We start from the raw sequence: 18533 nt of genomic DNA, 5'->3' as shown, positions 1-18533 counted from the left end.
TAATGAGAAAAAAATAATTAATTTTAATGTCGCTCAAAGATGTAGGAGATGATGATGATGTAGAAAATAGCTGGTTCCGATATCGAAGTAACTTTAATTTCAACTTTTTTTTCTTTTTTTCACAATTTCGCAATGTAATAAAGGCTGCAAAAATCTATGTTTATTTATAAGAAGTTTGTTTTTTTCAAAAATTAAAATATCCCTCCTCGTACTCGTAAATGTCGTCATCTATTTGCGAAACCATTTGACATTTACACAGAACAATATTTACAATCGGTTGTAAATTCTTTTTACGAGTTAAAAATAAATTCAATGACACTCAGTAATAGTTTTGAGATAATAATATATTCAAAGGTATCGCAAGGCATAAAACCGTCCCACACATACTTTCGTTATTGTGATACCTATTTCACAAATACTTCGACTGACTATCACACCGAAGTGTAACAAATGTATTCATTATTAAATTACTATTTAAAAATGTAATGCCTACTAATTACACATTCTTGAATTATGGATATCGTGACTGTTTGTTGTCTGTAAATATAGTTGAGTATTTTGGAAAATTAAATATAGTAAGTATGTCAAACACTATTAAAAGCCTATCGTCCCAAAGCTACAATCAAATTTATTTTCTTTTATGATGAAAGAACTACTACATAACCTGCTTTGCGTGCTCTGTGCAGAGTGAGGAGAACGAACCTACTATAACTGGCAACTTCGTTTGTAACACTCCCGCTAGTCGAGCCGGGGGGCGTGTAGCGATGAATGAAAAACCCACGACTGAAGCACCTCACTTCCCCGCATGCACGATTTGACACCCGCGCAGTCTTTCCCCCGTTGCCCGCATATCATGGGAGTGTCACAAATAAACTTGCCAGACTATATACACGGTTTGCTACGCAATCGAGTAACAGAACGACTAACGACGTACATTGGCACTTACTATAAGGACCTGTGTATTAACAAATGTGTAGGAAAATTCGAAAACTAAGTCGAGATTACTACACAATTGATGAATTGTGTAATGATAAAGTCTTTAGGAAGGCATTTAATTTTACCATCAAACATTTAGTCAAAGTAAATAGAAATAATCATTGTAAAGTGAGAAACTATGATTTTTAAAAAAAGGCTACGTTTTTTTTATTCTACACAAGTTATTCCTTGACTACAATATCACCTGATGGTAAGTGATGATGCAGTCTAAGATGGAGGCGTGCTAACTTATTTGGATAAGGATGAAAATCCACGCCCTTTCGGTTTCTACACGACATCATACCGGAACGCTAAATCGCTTGGCGGTTCGTCTTTGTCGGTAGGGTGGTAACTAGCCACGGTCGAAGCATCCCACCAGCCAGACATGGACCAATTAAGAAAACCTCAATCGGCCCAGCCGAGGATCGAACCCAGGACCTCCTCCAACCTCCGTCTTGTAAATCCACCGCACATACCACTGCGCTACGGACGCCGTCAAATGTGTTGATATTGTAGGCGGCTTTCAAATTTCAGATTCTGTTTTTCCGACCTTTCTACTTAGTATTCACAAGTCTCTAAAAAAACTTCACGTTTCAAACAAAACCTACCAAGTAAAAAATAAATTTCGAATTTTAAACAGACAAACAAAACACGTAGAATAGAAACTTATTAAAAAAAACAAATAAATCTCTGTCAACTCCTCGGCAATAAATCCAAAATAAATTAACAAACGGTGTAAAGAAAACGCGCATTAAGAACGCTGTCTAGATTGTTGTTCCCGTTTCGATCGTCTCTAAATTATTGCCCCCACACATAACTTCCCCACTCTTTTAACGAGATAACTTACTCCGCAGAACATGCGCGGGCTCGCGCTGAGCAAGTTCTGAATAAATAACAAGTTTCTGTTTGAGTTCTGACGCTCCTTCCAAAGTAAATACTATTAGTAATGTGACTTGTGGGGTACGAGCAGTTACCATTTGTAACAGATTTTATATGACATTGTAACCACGTAAACATAAAGGTGTTACATACATTTCTGTGACTTGTCTGTGTGCCTGCATTTGTGTGTCTGGCATTCTAAGCTACCTACCGATTTTCTCATTCTTCAGGCTGGCATTTTGCATTTTGGCTGATGGGAGGCTTCGACCGTGGCTAGTTACCACCCTACCGACAAAGACGTACCGCCAAGCGATTTAGCGTTCCTACCATGTTAGCCCACTTCCATCTTATCATCACTTAAAATCAGTTGAGATTGTAATCAAGGTCTAACTTGTAAAGAATTAAAAAAAAACTTATGTAGCGTACTCTTTTAGGTATAAGTAGGTTTGCGATTCAATATGGGACACAGTCCATAATGTAGCCCATATCACGTTTCTACAAAGAGATGATACCTTCACTATGTAGCTACGAAATGCCGAAACGCGTATGAAATATGCGGGCTTCTACGAATGGGACGTGTTTGAACGATTGATGGAACTAAGGCAGTGTTCACACCAGCCGGCCTATTCACTAATTTGGCCTTTATTAACAACATATAAAAAATAGACATGAAATCAACTGAGAAATGTCATGTATCATTTTCGTTTTTTTTTTCACGAGATATTGTGTCGTTGATGCATGTAGGCCTGACCTACAGAAATAGAGTGAAACTTAGTTGAGAATTTTGGAAAAAAAAATATTTCTTTGTAAATCTTATATAATTGTACAGTAGACGGCACGACTTCTTCCATGTTGAAAATGTTTCATATAAAGTTTACCCACCTATTTACCCCCTGTACTGTCAACTATGTTCTCAACAACAACAACTTCTCAAGGGCCTGGCTCATCATCATCATCATTAACAACCTATATTTGGCTCACAGTTGAGCAAGAGTCTCTTCTCAGAATGAGAGGAGTTAGACCTTAGTACCCCACGCTGGCCCAATGCGGATTAAGATAATTATCAGACATGAAGGTTTTCTCACTTTTTTCCTTCACCGTTCAAGACGAGATATTTAATTTCTTAAAATGTATAAAACTGAAAAGTTGTAGATGCATGCCTCAGACCGGATTCGAACCTACGCACTCCGAATCGAAATCATTCATTTGAATGGCTATCATTTAAGTACAAAAATATATTTTTACAATCCGACTTAAGATCCAGAGGGGCGTTTAAACAATATACACTAAGAAACTCTTTCACTTTATAATATAAGTGTATGACTACTCCGTTGGTACAGTGGTTATGTCTTCCGATCATGAGCCACTGCGTTCGATTCCTGGGTCAGGCTATGAAATATTGATTTTTTCTTGAGTTTATTAATTACGGTCCGGTTTTAATAATTAAAAAATAATAATTTTAACATTTTCATTTTACAACGGAACCCTAAAAAGGTTATACATTTAAATATGGACACTTTGACACGTTGTAATGATCGATCGACACACTTTGAATATGAAAAATTAGTTAATAAGTGATTGTACTTTTAAACAATTATACATTTTGTTTTTGTTAAACAGCCTACACGAATGGCAACCTTGGTGACAAGGCTGAGATATTTTAACAGGTTTGCTTAAGGTTGATCACTTTTTTTTTTAATTTTGCATACATTACTTAATTATGAGTCAAAACAGATTAATATTAATTTGGCATTCCGAAATCGTTGGAGAAAACTCTGTAAGAACGATTTGTATATTTAGATTTTGTTTAAGAGACGTATATCTTAGCATTCCATGGATTCAGCGTGCAGGTCCATCGCGGGGTAGAGAGAAAAATTCCGAGCAGAGTCCTGAACTTGTGACTACAGGATGTAGGGTTAAGGAATTCCTTGACGATCGGTCAACACTCCCCTCTTCCGCTCGTGTTGTTCTCCAATTATATTTCTCAAAAACTCGAAAATTAAACTTAAAATTGAAAATACATAAGGTCACAATTACACTGCGCTGTCTGGTGCAGGTTCCAGTATCAAGGGTTCATCAGCACTTCGAACTATGTGCCCCGCCCAATGCCACTGCAGGTCCATTACCGCTAAGCCATGTCAATGACTTTGGTTCTTTCGGGGATCTTCACATTTCTGATTCGATCACGAGGTACTTCAAACATAGCTCTCTCACCTATGAGGCTACGAGTGACCTAGCTCACTCGCTCTCTGGACCTACCTAATTGGACCGTGTGTCGTAGGTATATTACTCGTATATCTGGTCGTTATACTCGTCTACAATTTCGAGCGATTAACAATAGATGCAGCGGTACATGAGCATTACACATGATCTACATTAGGTATTATTAATGCTAGCATGCATAAACACTACGCACTGTCAGGGCATTATAGTAGGTAGAATACCTACATAATACATAATATTTACATGACATTATTCTGTATCATTTATTTATGACCTTTGTATATTTTAACAATGTTAATTACACAAAACACTATTAAAAATTTTTAAAAAAATTCAACACTTCCGCTACGGGACGTTTGAGTGCCCAAGCAACCGGTGGTCAGGGCTCCAGAGTGAGGAACCTCCTTACAATATGCACCGTCTCAAGTATAACTGCCTTCTGTATCCGACCCTGGATCCAGCAGTTAAGCGAAAGCTTCATAAGACTATGATCGAAGCTTTTCGCTATAAGACCATTGACTGAAACGGCTATCGGAACAGTAATAGTTGACTCCATCCAGCAGATGACGTCAACTATTAACATTATTATTAGCAGTAGAGCTGTTTGTTTCACGTCACTAAACATAATTCTGTTTGGCTATTACGGGCACAAAGATATGCGGGAGGAAATCTTAGCCTAATAGATTAATAATAGCCAAACCGTGAAGTGACATAATTACACACGTGACCACAGCTGAGGACGCGGGAGATAAGATCGAAATAATCTCAACAAACAGCAGGCGACTGCTACACATGTTACGTAATAATGAGGACATCTCAATGATACACACTATTAGTTTTTGCCATAACTTCGCTATGGTTTTGCCCAAAACGCTTCAATTACATTTTCGCCCAAGCACTGAGGGTCAGTGTAACAGTTTCGCCCAAAATAAAATAATTTATTTAATGAATTAATAACGAGTAAATTTTATTCACTTTTATAGACAATATTATAGTCCAACCCAGATACTCATCGTGTAGTGTACATAGTCACACCAACTTATACCTGGACTATCGAGACGACGACTTATAGATTAGCCTAAATCTGTTAGGACTTGTTTCATCACCTTCTGATAAGAGTCAAATAAGTCTAACCATATGTTTCGTCACTTTTTTCTTTATGTCAAATGAAAAAGACAAAACTTGTGAATAATCACACACTTTCATTTTGCCCAAAATTCTCAAGTGTTATAGTTCCGACGTGGTTTCATCAAAGTGTTATAGCTTTTCCCAATAATATTTAAGTCTAAAACGATCCTATCCAATGTTAGTAATAACAAAGCTGTTTGACTGTTCGTTCGGTTTTTTGTACACAATTTCCAACTGCTATTAGCTTATACCATTCTCGTAGAAGAAATACCATTTTTTTAAGATAATGGGTCTGGATCCAGTATGCCTAGAAGATGCCAAGAGATGCTTATCTTGTAAAGCGTCAGCCACAAAGGCTTAGGTATTCCCAACTGCCTCATCAGGCCCGTGATTAGCTGGCTTAGCTACGGACAATGAGGTCTAACGTTCGAATCCCGGGTCAGGTCATTAAAAAATATGTTATTAGGATTTTTCTGACTGCCTGCTTGGCAGCCTGGAGTTGCGAAATTGACGGTGTTGGTACACTCGGAGAGCACGTAAAGCCGTCGGTCCTGCGCCTGATCTTTCACCGGTTGTGTCTGCCATCCCATCATACTATGAGGGTGAAAAAGAGAGTGCACCTGTATACACACTTGTGCATTATAATATCTCCTGTGTACATGGTTAATCTCATTAAAAGACGAAAAAAAATCTGTCGGGAGCATTATTCAAACACGTTAAAACTATAATTAGGGTAGAAACTTAGGCTAATGACCTGTAGATCCGCAAAACCTAACAAACTATTCACTCCAAACGTAAGCCACTCCTGTGACTACTCATATGTGAGCGTAAGAGCTAAGCTAATTACCTTTGCCGACATGCATACGCTATGACCCAAGGGCTCCCATTTCAGGGGCACATACAACGGCTTACGAATCCTGCGACTACACACTGTCTATGTGTTATAAATCTGTGGGTAGAACTATTAATAGCGAAGTAGGTATAATTGAATTTAGCGTGTAGTTTCCATTGTCTAGTACAATTGCCGAGGATGAGGGTATAATGAGGTTACGTTAGCGACACCCATTATGTCCAAACGGCGGAAACTGTGGGAAGGCCTGACGAGATCAGAAGGTCACCAGGTGGGTAGTGGCGACAGTGAAATGACTGTGTATCCTAGCATTATGCTCGTGAATGGATACAATTAGTAAAGGCGTTGCAAAAATAAATAAGAATAAGCTGGTTGACACGTTTTTAAAATGGCTTAAATTAACCATTATTGTTCTACTAGATTAGAAAAAAAAATTTTGATTTTGTATAAAAAAAAATTTAAATAAAAGTTTTTCATATTACAACTTTGCCATTTAAACTTTTGCCAAAAAATGAAATTTTAGGGGCAAAAAAGTAGAAAAACACTTTTTTGAAGACTTCAGCGCCATCTGCCGCCTGCATTTCTTCTTGTACAGCTTTGATCTAATGAGGTAAAATCACAACTTCTTCTACGTATTTTGTTTGGAAAATTTTCCTGTTAATTAATTAACCCTCGACCTCTATGAATAGAGTTCCACCCTTTAACCATAGAGTTATTAAGGGAATAATAATGAGGTATTATAAAGACCTCAATGATTTTTGTTTTAAACTGCAAATTGATCGGCAAATCATTTACACCAATCGATTGTTTATTATCATGCACCAATTTTCTCTTATCAAATCGCACCTTGGTATTATCTATTTGCCTCCGCGTATTGGTTAGTACATATCCTTATCGCGGCAATTAAACCACAAAGATTTGTCAATATCAACACCTGATAATGCATGTTAAGGAAAATTTCGAGCATCAAAAACTACTATAGTTATTAATAATTTTACTAAAAAAATTATATAAGAAAACTCAGTAGGTAAGTACCTACTCCGTAACCCGATCCAGGTTTCAAACTCAGGACTTTGTGATCTAAAGACACATAGACTGTCTTTAAATTGACAAGTTGAGAAGCGGGAGTTTACCAAAACTTGTTACTAACCAGATGTTTTTTTTTTGTTTAATTGTATGTTGCTTAATTAATAGTTATACAACTTAACAGCCACAATGTCCTACAAATTGCGTGGTTATCACGTTTCAACGCTCAGAAATTTTCATTACCAGGTAACCCAGTTAGCTACGAGAATCAAGAATTCTAGTAAATAAAAAAGATGAGCGTGTCTCATCAAGATGAAGTAATCAATTGTAAAAATGTTCCAAAGATCCTGGGCTAATATTTATACATGGATGTAAACATTATCTCGTTTCAACGCTCAGAACTTTTCATTACCTGGTAACCCAGTTAGCTACCAGAATCAAGAATTCTAGTAAATAAAAAAGCTGAGCGGGTCTCATCAAGATGAAGTAGGTAATCAATTGTAAAAATTTTCAAAAGATCCTGGGCTAATATTTATACATGGATGTATAGAAGATAAGTACATTATAGATACACTGTCGGCATACGGCATGCAGTACCACAGATCTTGTTAGACTTTGTCTCAGCGGTAACTGAATAAGCTTAGCTTAGACAGCGTCGTACGTATAACGAAAATACGCTTCGATAACGTTTTCACATAACACGATAATGTATACAGAACCCGTCACGTATGTATCTACGAGTACCTACTACAGACAGTAATATTCTGACTTAACTATAACTAGTGATTTTATCCAGGGTTCGTCCATTTGATCCAGGTCTGGCTGGTAGGTGGATTTAGCCGTGGCTAGTTACCACCTTACCGGCTTTAATGTCGTGTAAAAACCGATTATTGTGTGGATTTTCATAACAAGTTAGCCCGCTTCCATCTTAGATTGCATCATCACTTACCATCAGGTTATATTGTATTCAAGTGCTAACTTGTAAAGAATAAAATATTAATAAAAAACAAACCTATCTTTTGTCCCAGTAATAAGTAGGATAAATGTTATTCCATTTTTTATCTAATTTCGTTCAGTAGGGTAATTATTTCGGCGAACTTTTAGAACGTGAGCCACTATTCATTTCGATGAAATGACGTTACGATAATAATGTTATTTCGTTGAAATATCTTATTTACCTACCTACTTATTTACTTGATTGATATGTCGCAGCCGTATTGTAAAACTTGTCGAATTGCAAAAAGTCGAGCGAAATTAAAAAAATGCCTCCGCGTCTTCAGTAATTAGCTACTTGAAAAATATATATAACATTAGTAATGACCATCGTTTCAGTAGCCGACGCAGTAAATACGTTACGTCAGCCTCCAAATGACAGGAGATTAAGAAAATTGCACAAACACTCGCAACTGTTCGCAATGAGTCATAAACGAACAATACCGTCACTGATATAGCTAGCTTGTAAACGGTCTTGCGGATCGAAATGTTAATATGCCGTGAAGGTTAGTACGACCGCAACAGGACCATAAATGGTTAACTTCCAAACTGTTTGACTGTCTTTTATTCCACTGACGTAAAGATAGGTGTTATCAACGCTATTTTATACTAGAGATATGGCACTAGTGCATCGATGTTAGGCGGACAAAAGTGGCTAATAGCCAATAGTCTTAATTTTATTTAATCGCATTGTAAACAACGAAAGTTATTTAAACAAATAATACATAATATACAGGAAGAAATTTTTTCAAGTACGGATATTTTTATATTTTGTACATAAACAAAATTTAATGAACACGTATTTTTTCTTTTTTTTTTTAACTCAACAATAACAAAGTTATCGTTAGCTAAAGTTTAAACATTTAAACAGAATTTGAGGGTCACCCTATCGCTGTACTAAGTAATAGCACAGTAATAGGCAACTACAAAATCAGCTGGTAGGTACTAGGTTAGCGAGCGCCCGCGCCGAGGGCCGTTGACCTTTCTACGTTTATTTTTGTACCTATTATTTTTTATAATAATTAAAGGTCGTCACTTTTGAGTTGAGTATCGATTTTCCCTTCATACTTTATTGGGCTTAGGACCATCAATAATGCGTAGTAATAATAAAAATTATAAACTTTCGATTGGAATAATGAAATACAAATGATGATTATTATTACGCAAACTTTTGCATTAAAGGATGATTCGACTTAAATGCGCAAGCGACGGCAGATTGTCTGTCACTGGTCGCCCATCGGCAATTCGGCAGGCGTCCTCAGGGATTTTTCGATCCCCTCACCCCTGCCACCCCCGTCAGCCGAAGCCGAAGCGATATGACTACTGCCGGTATTTCTTTGTCGGCGTCTTACAAAGTGCCGCCAGCAGTTGCGCAGTTTGTTTGGGAATGTGTCCATTATTTTGTTATTTCTAAGACATAAATTGAAAAAAAAAATTACATAAAATGTATCGAACTGTTTGTAGATTTATGTTCTATTAATGATACAGAACCACGAAAAAAAATGTCCGCACTAAAGTCCGAATCACCCTGTATACAGTCTACAATGTTTGTTTGAACTCGATAATAAAAAAATAAAAAAAAATATTTCAAGTAGGCTCAGTATACAAGCACTTTTGATACGTCAGTTGACTATTTGTAAAGATTCTACCACAGGTTCGGAAGGCAGATTCTGCTGAGAAGAAACCGGCAAGTAACTCAACAGTTGCTCTTTTTAAAAAAAATTATACAATAATTACAATTGATGACAACATTACAATTTCTTATAGTTTTACTTCCTGTGATGGTGGAAGCTGATCCTACGGCCTCCAAGCAACTTTATCATTAAGGAACTCATTGATAGTGTAGTAACCTCGACAAATGTTTTTTAACACATTGCTTAAAGCTATGCATTAGCATGCATTAGGTCCATCACAGTCTTAGGGATCTTGTTATAGAAGAGTACACCCAAACCTACAAAAGATTTTTGTACTCTTTGGAGTCGATATGCAGAAATAACTAACTTTTGCCCATGTCTAGTAAGACGTGGGTTTAAATCTCCTTTTCGTTTGTACAAATTAATATTTTGTCTTACATAGATTATGCTGTTATATATATATATATTGACAGGCTACTGTTAGTATACCTATTTCTTTAAACTTTTGACGAATTCGAGTTCTGTATATACTCGCAAGAAGTGTAAGAACTATAATAATGTACATTATCTATACTAATATTATAAAGCTGAAGAGTTTGTTAGCTTTTTTTGCTTGAACGCGCTAATCTCAGGAACTACTGGTCCGATTTGAAAAATCAGTTTCTTTCAGTGTTAGATAGCCCATTTATCAACGAAGGGTATATATTATCCCCGTATTCCTACGGGAACGGGAACCACGCGGGTGAAACCGCGCGGCGTCAGCTAGTATAATTAATATATATGTATAAGGTACGGAGATTTTGTAGGCACGTGACGAATGACTAATAACGCGTTAACATCTAAGTAATAGTAGAAAATCATTGGGTGTGTATCATATTGTATGTTATATGTACTTAAAATGTCTGTCACTGGTCTGAAATATCTAGATGTCTAGGTACCTTGGTAACTATCTAGGTAATTATAAAGAAATTTTAGATACAAAAAATTGTTTCTATTATAAATACCTAGTCTCATCCGCTCTCTATACATATAAAATGTGCTTATATAATGAATATGTATTACGTAAATTGCTCGTTTAACTATATTAGATTGTAAAGTAATGGTGACTAGTAAAATCACGCAGGTACATATATTATATCACACTTTTAACACCCCTTTTGCGTGGGACGTTAAAACGCAAACGGCGCATATACGCTTATAAATATAAAGCCACCTCAGTATTACGCCAGCCACACACGATCAAATTTACCGTCAAGTCGTCTTAGGGATGTTGGCAGTGAAAAAAATATCGTAACCATTAACAAAACCATATCAAATGTAAAAATTCAAGTTCACATTTCAATTAGACTTACTTTACAAGCACTGTTGAAACGTCAAGGTAAGTCATGATGGTTATTAATGGTAGTTAATAAAGTCGAAAACTTAAAATTAAAGTTACGAGGGTCCAAAATGCGCCATAAAAACTTCCTTTACAAGGTTTAATCGACTCTGATCACCCTTATGGTGCCGCGACATATCAGAGCTGCCTATTGAAGAAGTTTCTAAATCGCGGCAACAAAATTCTAGAATGACTTGCCTCCTCCCCTCCGCAGTTTGGAAATATCTAAGACTACCATAAAAACTAAATAAATTGGAAAATATTATCTTCTCATCCAGTACATTCATCATCAACATCAACATCCAAGTTATGGGTCCTTTTGTTTCAATCATCTATATATTTTTTTATTTAGGTCTGTTTGTTATTACATAGAAATGTTTATCTTCTTGTAATAGTTGTTGATGTATCATATTGTACCATTCAAAAGGTACCTCCATGGCTCCACGGAAGAATATCGCTGTGTCCTAAAAAAACGTTTTATTTCTTTCTATACCCATAACCTTATTTCGATATTTTTGCACTGCCCACATCCGTAAACGTCCTGTTGACTTGGCAGTAACCTTGATCGTGTGTGGCGGGCGTTACAGTAAATCATTTGACGGATGAATAGCGTGGGCTTAACAAGGACAATCTTATCAACTTTCAACTCGAAATGATTCCCAAAACACTAATTTGCTAAATCAAGTTCGCTAACAAAAGAGATCACTGTATATTTCCCAAAAGAAATCTTCGCAAATTTTAATGGTTTGTTGAGAAGTTTTGATTATGTTTTGCTGTGTACAGAGTGAAGTACATCATAAAGTAGCGTGTACTTCATCTACAGAAATAAATGAAATCGAATAGTCTGTTTGTACCGTTAGTAACAGCTTGTCACTATACCCATATCAAAGTACCTATATACAGGGTGCTCGGGAGTATTTCCCATAATTTCAAGGTGTTGACGAGTCCACTTATCCTATGCTACTAATATTATAAACGCGAAAGTTTGTATAAATGTTTGTTACTCTTTAATACTGAAGCGATTTGGCTGATATTTGGAATGGAAATAGATTTTACTCTTTTAATTTAGATTTAGATTAACTTTTTATATCCACGGTTTCCTGAGATTTGCAAAAACTGATGATTTTGATGATATGAATGTTTGTTACTCATTCACGCCTCAACTACTGAACTGAATTAGCTGAAATTGGTATTGACTATATTATAGCATGGATTAATACATAGGCTACTTTTTATCCCGGAAAAATTCATGGTTCCCGTGGGATTTATGAAAAACCAAATTCCACGCGGACGAAGACGCGGGTAAAAAAGTAATTCAAATAATTCCGACTATCCATGTAACACACGCCTTTATCTATCCTTGCATTTAAAAAAACGTAAAATTTGGCTACGTCATAATTATAAGGATGTGTAGAACGGATACATTTTAAGATCAATTTACAAAATAAATTATTATTTACCTTGATAGTATTAATTTTAGAACACATGTTCCTTGAACATTTATTATTAATTTTGGGCAAAGAATATAACCACAGAGTTATGGGAAATACTCCCCAGCACCCTGTATATACGGCAGGTACCTACTTATTTCAAAAAATAATTTTTTAAACATTTGTTGCCTATTTATTTGTTTCGAATAACCGGTCTGGAGCGGCTGTTATCCTAATTACCACATTACGCAAGCCATAATGCAGTTAAATAAATTATAAATTATCTCTAAATATAATAAAGTTAAAGGTTAACGTAATGTGCAAACATCTCGTATACCGAAAAATATTCATTTTGTTTACCGACCCATTAGCTTAATTATTCGGAATAGTATTTATACTGCTATTATTTACACAGTTAGGTTAAAATAAACAAATAGATGTACATACGAGTAGAATTTGAATTGCCAAACTTTGCTTTTACGATGTACTAACGGACGCCCGCTACTTCATCATCATCATATCAGCCGATGGCCGTCCACTGCAGGACATAGGCCTTTTGTAGGGACTTCCAAACATCACAATACTGAGCCACCTACATCCAGCGAATCCCTGTGACTCGCTTGATGTCGTCAGTCCATCTGGTGGAGGGTCGATCATAACTGCGCTTTGTAGTGCGGGGTCGCCATTCCAGCACTTTGGGACCTCAATGTCCATCGGCTCTTCGAACCATGTGCCCCGCCCATTGCCACTTCAGTTTCGCGACTCGTTGAGCTATGTCTCATTTCTGATTCGTTCACGCAGAGATACTCCAAGCATAGCTCGTTCCATCCGATTGCATTTGGTAGATTAAATTATAGGAAGAATTTACGGTTTTTTTTCAAAGGTTATTTACTTTTTTCGCTTTTAGCGGTGGAAAACTACACTTTAAAAGCAATTTTTATTACTTTGGCTTACTGAAATTGTCAGAAAATTTTAGTGATTAATTATGAGGTTATTTCCTTCAAAATAAGTAAAAAATTAATCGGGCTCGTAACTCGAGAACTAAAATATAACGGTTTTATTTTGTAACTTTGAAACTCTCCCATTCCATCATTACGCTCAAATCGTCCGATTTTCGAAATGGACACCATTTAGCTATCAACTCACCTACCTTACCTACTCTTAATCTGACGTGCTAGTTGAGTATTTCTGAAATTAGTTTTTTTTTTGGTTGTCCTAATCGCTCCCACCAATATTAAGGGCAAATACTTGATGGAGGTAGTGAAAAACGTGCAAGGAATAGTCCCTTATGTTTATAGTAACTGCAAAAATCCCCTCATCGGCTCCCCTATTACAATCAAGGATAAAAAATAAGCACGGCATAAGTAGTAATTTTGTTTTTAAAACTTTGACATATTAAGTTTTTCTACTACTTAACTGTTATTTTAGTTATTTGAGATTTTTTGTTAGCTGACAATAATACTTTCCATTACAAAACAATAAAAACTTAAAGGTGTTTTACTATTTTATACAATTTCCTACCCTATTTACCGTTTTCAAAATAAACAAATTTGTACTATATTCAATCATTTACTTCACTGTATTCGGAATAAAAATAATTTGTTTCGTTGAAGCGGTAAGGTGATCTAGAATTAAAATCAAGTTTTTATCAACTTTCTCTTTGTAATTAATTGGACACGCTTTTATATCGACTACCGGAATCTGGCGTTGTTTGTTTTTATAATTATTCATGACGTTTATTTTTATAATTCAGTTTGATGAATTTTGGTATATGAAGAGAAAATTGGACTTTAGACTACCTACTTTGATTCCAGAAAAATCCATGATAGGTAGGCACCGGCATTTGTAAATTTGTATTTAATAACATTTCAGAAGAAGCTAATCAAATCTTGTTTGAAGAAAAACGTTGATACAAAACGATTCGTATTCATATTAATACCAAAAATGAAAAAAATCGCAATAGATATTCAATTTGACAATTTGAATAATATCAAAGTTTATTAACTGAAAGTTTATTTTATTGAAGCAACCGAAACTAAAATTATTTTTCTCTAAAATAGCATGCTAAAGCGTGCTTCATTTGAGCATGCTTATCATCAGTTTACTTTGGCTAGCAATAAGCATGCTATTATTAAGTATGCTCCTGAATAAGCGTGCTCAAAGCAAACATTCTAATGCTAACACATGCTAATTTGTATCTATCGCTCTCTGTCTATAGTATCGTGTTAGAAAGGGAGAGATGAAGGTGAAGATAATACAGAATAGCAATTCTGATCGACTAGCATACTTTACTTGCTTAATAAGCAAACTTGTTCAGACGGAGCTGCGCAGCAATAACATGCTCATAAATTGCACGACTGTTGATTCTTGAGCAAGCTCGAAATAAGCATGCTCATTATTAGCAATGTTGTGATACACATGCTAATAATAAGCGTATGCTAATAAGTAGCAACTGCTCAATAGTAGCATGCTTTCGTGCTTGAAATGAGCATGTGTAACTAAATAGTTTACAAGATGACAAATCATCCTTCACCAAGCGGTGCTCAAAGTTACTAATAATGTGTCCTGTCACTTTTAGTTCAATGTACGACAGAATTTGAGCCGACATTTAGTTAAACGGCGGACCTTTCTCATGCCCAAGACTAACCATTGTTTCCGTCTCTATCTACTGTCGTTATTGGAATAGGCACTTCAGATGAATCGGTTGTTTGCTCCCAGGGAAGGCCATTATCATAATGCCTATCTATCTAGCTGCTTGGTACTTTGCTGGCCTATTACTCGACTATTATGTTGATGAAATAGTTACAAATGATAATAATAGTTTAATTCCTAATGTTGTTAATACTGGTACTGAGACAGCTATACTTCAGCCTTTCTTTATGAGTACTGTTTACCAACAAAGAAATTAGAAATGAAGGTAGAAAACGCATGTCATTTCAAAACTTATTTATTTTAAATTATGTTTTGTTTGTTTATAAAATGTTATATTAATCAAATTTATTTTCATTAATTTAAGAAGGAGTTAATTATAATTATTATTAGGTGTTAAATGACTAGTGATTTGTACCCTCATTTTTAATTTGTTTGTTGGTAAACAGTACTCATCAAGAAAGGCTGTAGTATAGGTGGAAAGGGATTAATTAACTTTTTGTGTAATTTAGAACCATTACTTTGTTATCATAGTCTTTCTAAAAAATTATTTTCAAAATGGGTAATAAATAACGAAGTTATAGGTAAAACACATTTAAAAAATCATACGCGTAGAATTGGGAACCTCTTCCTTTTCTGAAATCGGTTAAAAAACCTTCTCATCATTATCTTAAAGGTGATGAAATCTCGGAACTTGAACTACCTTTACCGAAGGTAACAACTATTATTCTATTTCATGACAGTTTAATTTTTAACAACTACCTCCAAAAAGTAAATTTAATAAGAAATTAAAAGAAAGTAAACCCTACTTACTGAAAATTAAAACAGAGCATTGAAATTAAACAATATTATTTGAACCATACAGAATATGAAAGTTGAAAAAAAGGCAAATCTTAAACATAAAAATCTTAATCTTAAAAATAACACAAATAACTTGTTTATTTTTGTTCCATATTTCCAATTTTAGATAGGTAGATATACTTTATTTGCACAAACAAAGACAAATACAAGTAAAATAAAAACAAATTAGGAAGAGATCAGCATACAAAAGTCGGCCTTATCGCTAAGTAGCGATTTCTTAAATTTTATATACTAGTACCAAGAAAATCATAAAACAGCAATTTCAAACTACTTTTAATGAAAATAAATAAGAAGGACCGATAGTAAAAGTAAAAAAGAATAGGTAACTCAAATTGATAAAATAAACAAATCATAAAAATTACACATAAACATTTTAATCAAACAGATAAAAAATAACAGAGATGAATCAATGATGAATGAATGAGATGAAAAGTTAATTTAATTATTTTGGACACATGTACACACATGTGTCCAAAATAATTAAATTAACTTTAAAATATTTAAAAAGATTAAAAAGAAGGTAGGAAAGAAAAAAAACCTTCAAAAAAAAGAGCACGAAAATATCTAATTGATTCAAATACAAATCATTAAAATCAGACAAAATAATTTGATTGAAAAAGACAACAGAGAAAGATCAAAAGATAATAGAAGCAAAATGCTATTAAAAAAAGGTGCTAACAATGCGATCTGTAGTGTCATTAGAAGTGCAAACAAAATACCTTCCCACGCTTGGCCGGACGAAAAACAGGTCCGAGTTGCATACCAAAAGGAAATCACCAGTATCGGGCACGTACATTAATACATAGGTAATTATTAAAAAACTACAGTAAGTAACAAACTGGTTGACATACCTCCAAGACAAGTTTATCCAATCACCGGCGAAATCGTCCGAAAAAAAAATTAAAACCTCACAAATAACACAATTTACAATAACCACAAACACATTTTAGAACTTAATCCTGGATAAGTATTAAAATGTATTAAAATTTTCACTGAAAACCTTTGTTCGGTAGAAGATGAATTCGTTTATTTATATTCAGAACACGCGGATGTTGGTATCGCGTACACAAATACACAACGTCTCCCGTCGACGGTCCGAGCGACACTGCCTGGATCTGGAAATTGTGAATGTGAGCAGAACCATTCTCGAATACTACGAGATACGGCCATTCAGGTATGTGAACAACCTCTTATACAAAATGCACACAATTAAAATTCATACCTTATGCGGAATACATAAAAGCAATAATTGCTTGCTACCGGATTCGTGATAAGGCTGCGTCGATATCAGCGCTGCGTCTAGGATACCGAAGTAAGAGGGACAGACATACAAAACATCCCTATAACAGAGGGAGATCGTGTAGTTTAGATATTTAAGATGATTGAACCGTTAAATTTTTATATTCGCCCGGATCAAAAGCGCAGCATCTCAACTATTGTGTATTGTGCTTTCGAAGAATGCAGCCAATCGCACTTTGCGTTCATTAATGATAATCATGAAAGTGTATAGGAATTAATTTCCTTTGTTAAACATGAAAGATGAAACATACGAATGTAGATAGTTAATGTCAATTCCCATGGGAAATCTATCGATAACATTAGAATGACAAATTAGGTGAGTATACAAATAATTTCTGATTTATTTCAATATTCAACTGTTCAAATATTTTCTTATTTTACAATAACGATTTTAACATTGACATTGACTAACATCCGATTGCTCAGAGATTGCATTTCTGCCACCTGTCAATTTCACCTTTTTATATTTTGTTAATTGTTAATAATTTTGTTCTGAGAGGAGACTCGAGCTCAGCAGTGAGCCGAATATGGGTTGATGACGATACGATAATAATTTTAGCCCAAAATTAATACTTTTATTATAGGTTGGCATAATTATTCAATTTTTAATGTTAGTACTCGTTATTAAAGTAAATAAAAGAAGTTTAAATATCTCATTGATATTGACATTATCAGTAATATTAAGCTAAGTGTCTTGTGGTTTTATCTAATGCCAAATAACGATACAGTATGCTAGTTACTTTCAGATCAACCCGTACTAGTTTATCGACTTACATTTGCCTATCTTCAGTTTCTTTTCATATTGTTGTTTTGTTGTTGTTGCAATTCATCATCATTGCTAATTTTTATGACCCCATGTTCAGGAAGGTTCCCTTCTTATAAGACAAGGGAATTGGTTCTAAGACCCATGATGCTCAATATGGGTTGACAGGGTTAGAGTGATAATATTTCCGTCTACAATTGCTATAAAAATTATGAAGTTTATGGATCTAATATACATAATTATAAGAATTTAAGATAGGAATGCTTAAGGTTCCATTAAGGTATAATTAAGACATTCTATATTAAGAGTATATAAGAGCATGTATTATGGTTGGAAGAGTGTATAAAGTAATTTAGAATCATGATTTTTGGAGATGTCGTGACGAGAAAATATCTTAATCCCAAGGGAAATCAAAAATTGTACGTGGACCAAGAAACCGCCAACC

At 34.9% G+C, this 18533-nt stretch overlaps 1 protein-coding gene across 2 annotated transcripts in view; it reads right to left on the bottom strand.

The window, feature by feature from the left end:
* The window catches only part of LOC112055216 (rho-related GTP-binding protein RhoN-like), a 145148-nt gene extending 128004 nt beyond the window's left edge, over positions 1-17144 (bottom strand). The window contains exon 1 of one of the 2 annotated variants that reach the window (XM_052887250.1): positions 16878-17144. The gene's annotated coding sequence lies outside the window, so the exon portion shown is untranslated. The remainder of the gene's footprint in view (positions 1-16877) is intronic. The other variant, XM_052887249.1, reaches the window with a different exon arrangement.
* Between the last annotated feature and the right edge of the window lie 1389 nt (positions 17145-18533).

Source organism: Bicyclus anynana, chromosome 19 (genome assembly GCF_947172395.1).
Source record: "Bicyclus anynana chromosome 19, ilBicAnyn1.1, whole genome shotgun sequence".
Classification (NCBI taxonomy): domain Eukaryota; kingdom Metazoa; phylum Arthropoda; class Insecta; order Lepidoptera; family Nymphalidae; genus Bicyclus; species Bicyclus anynana.
Note: the sequence above shows the minus strand (reverse complement) of the source record. Positions and strands in the feature narration are given on the sequence as shown.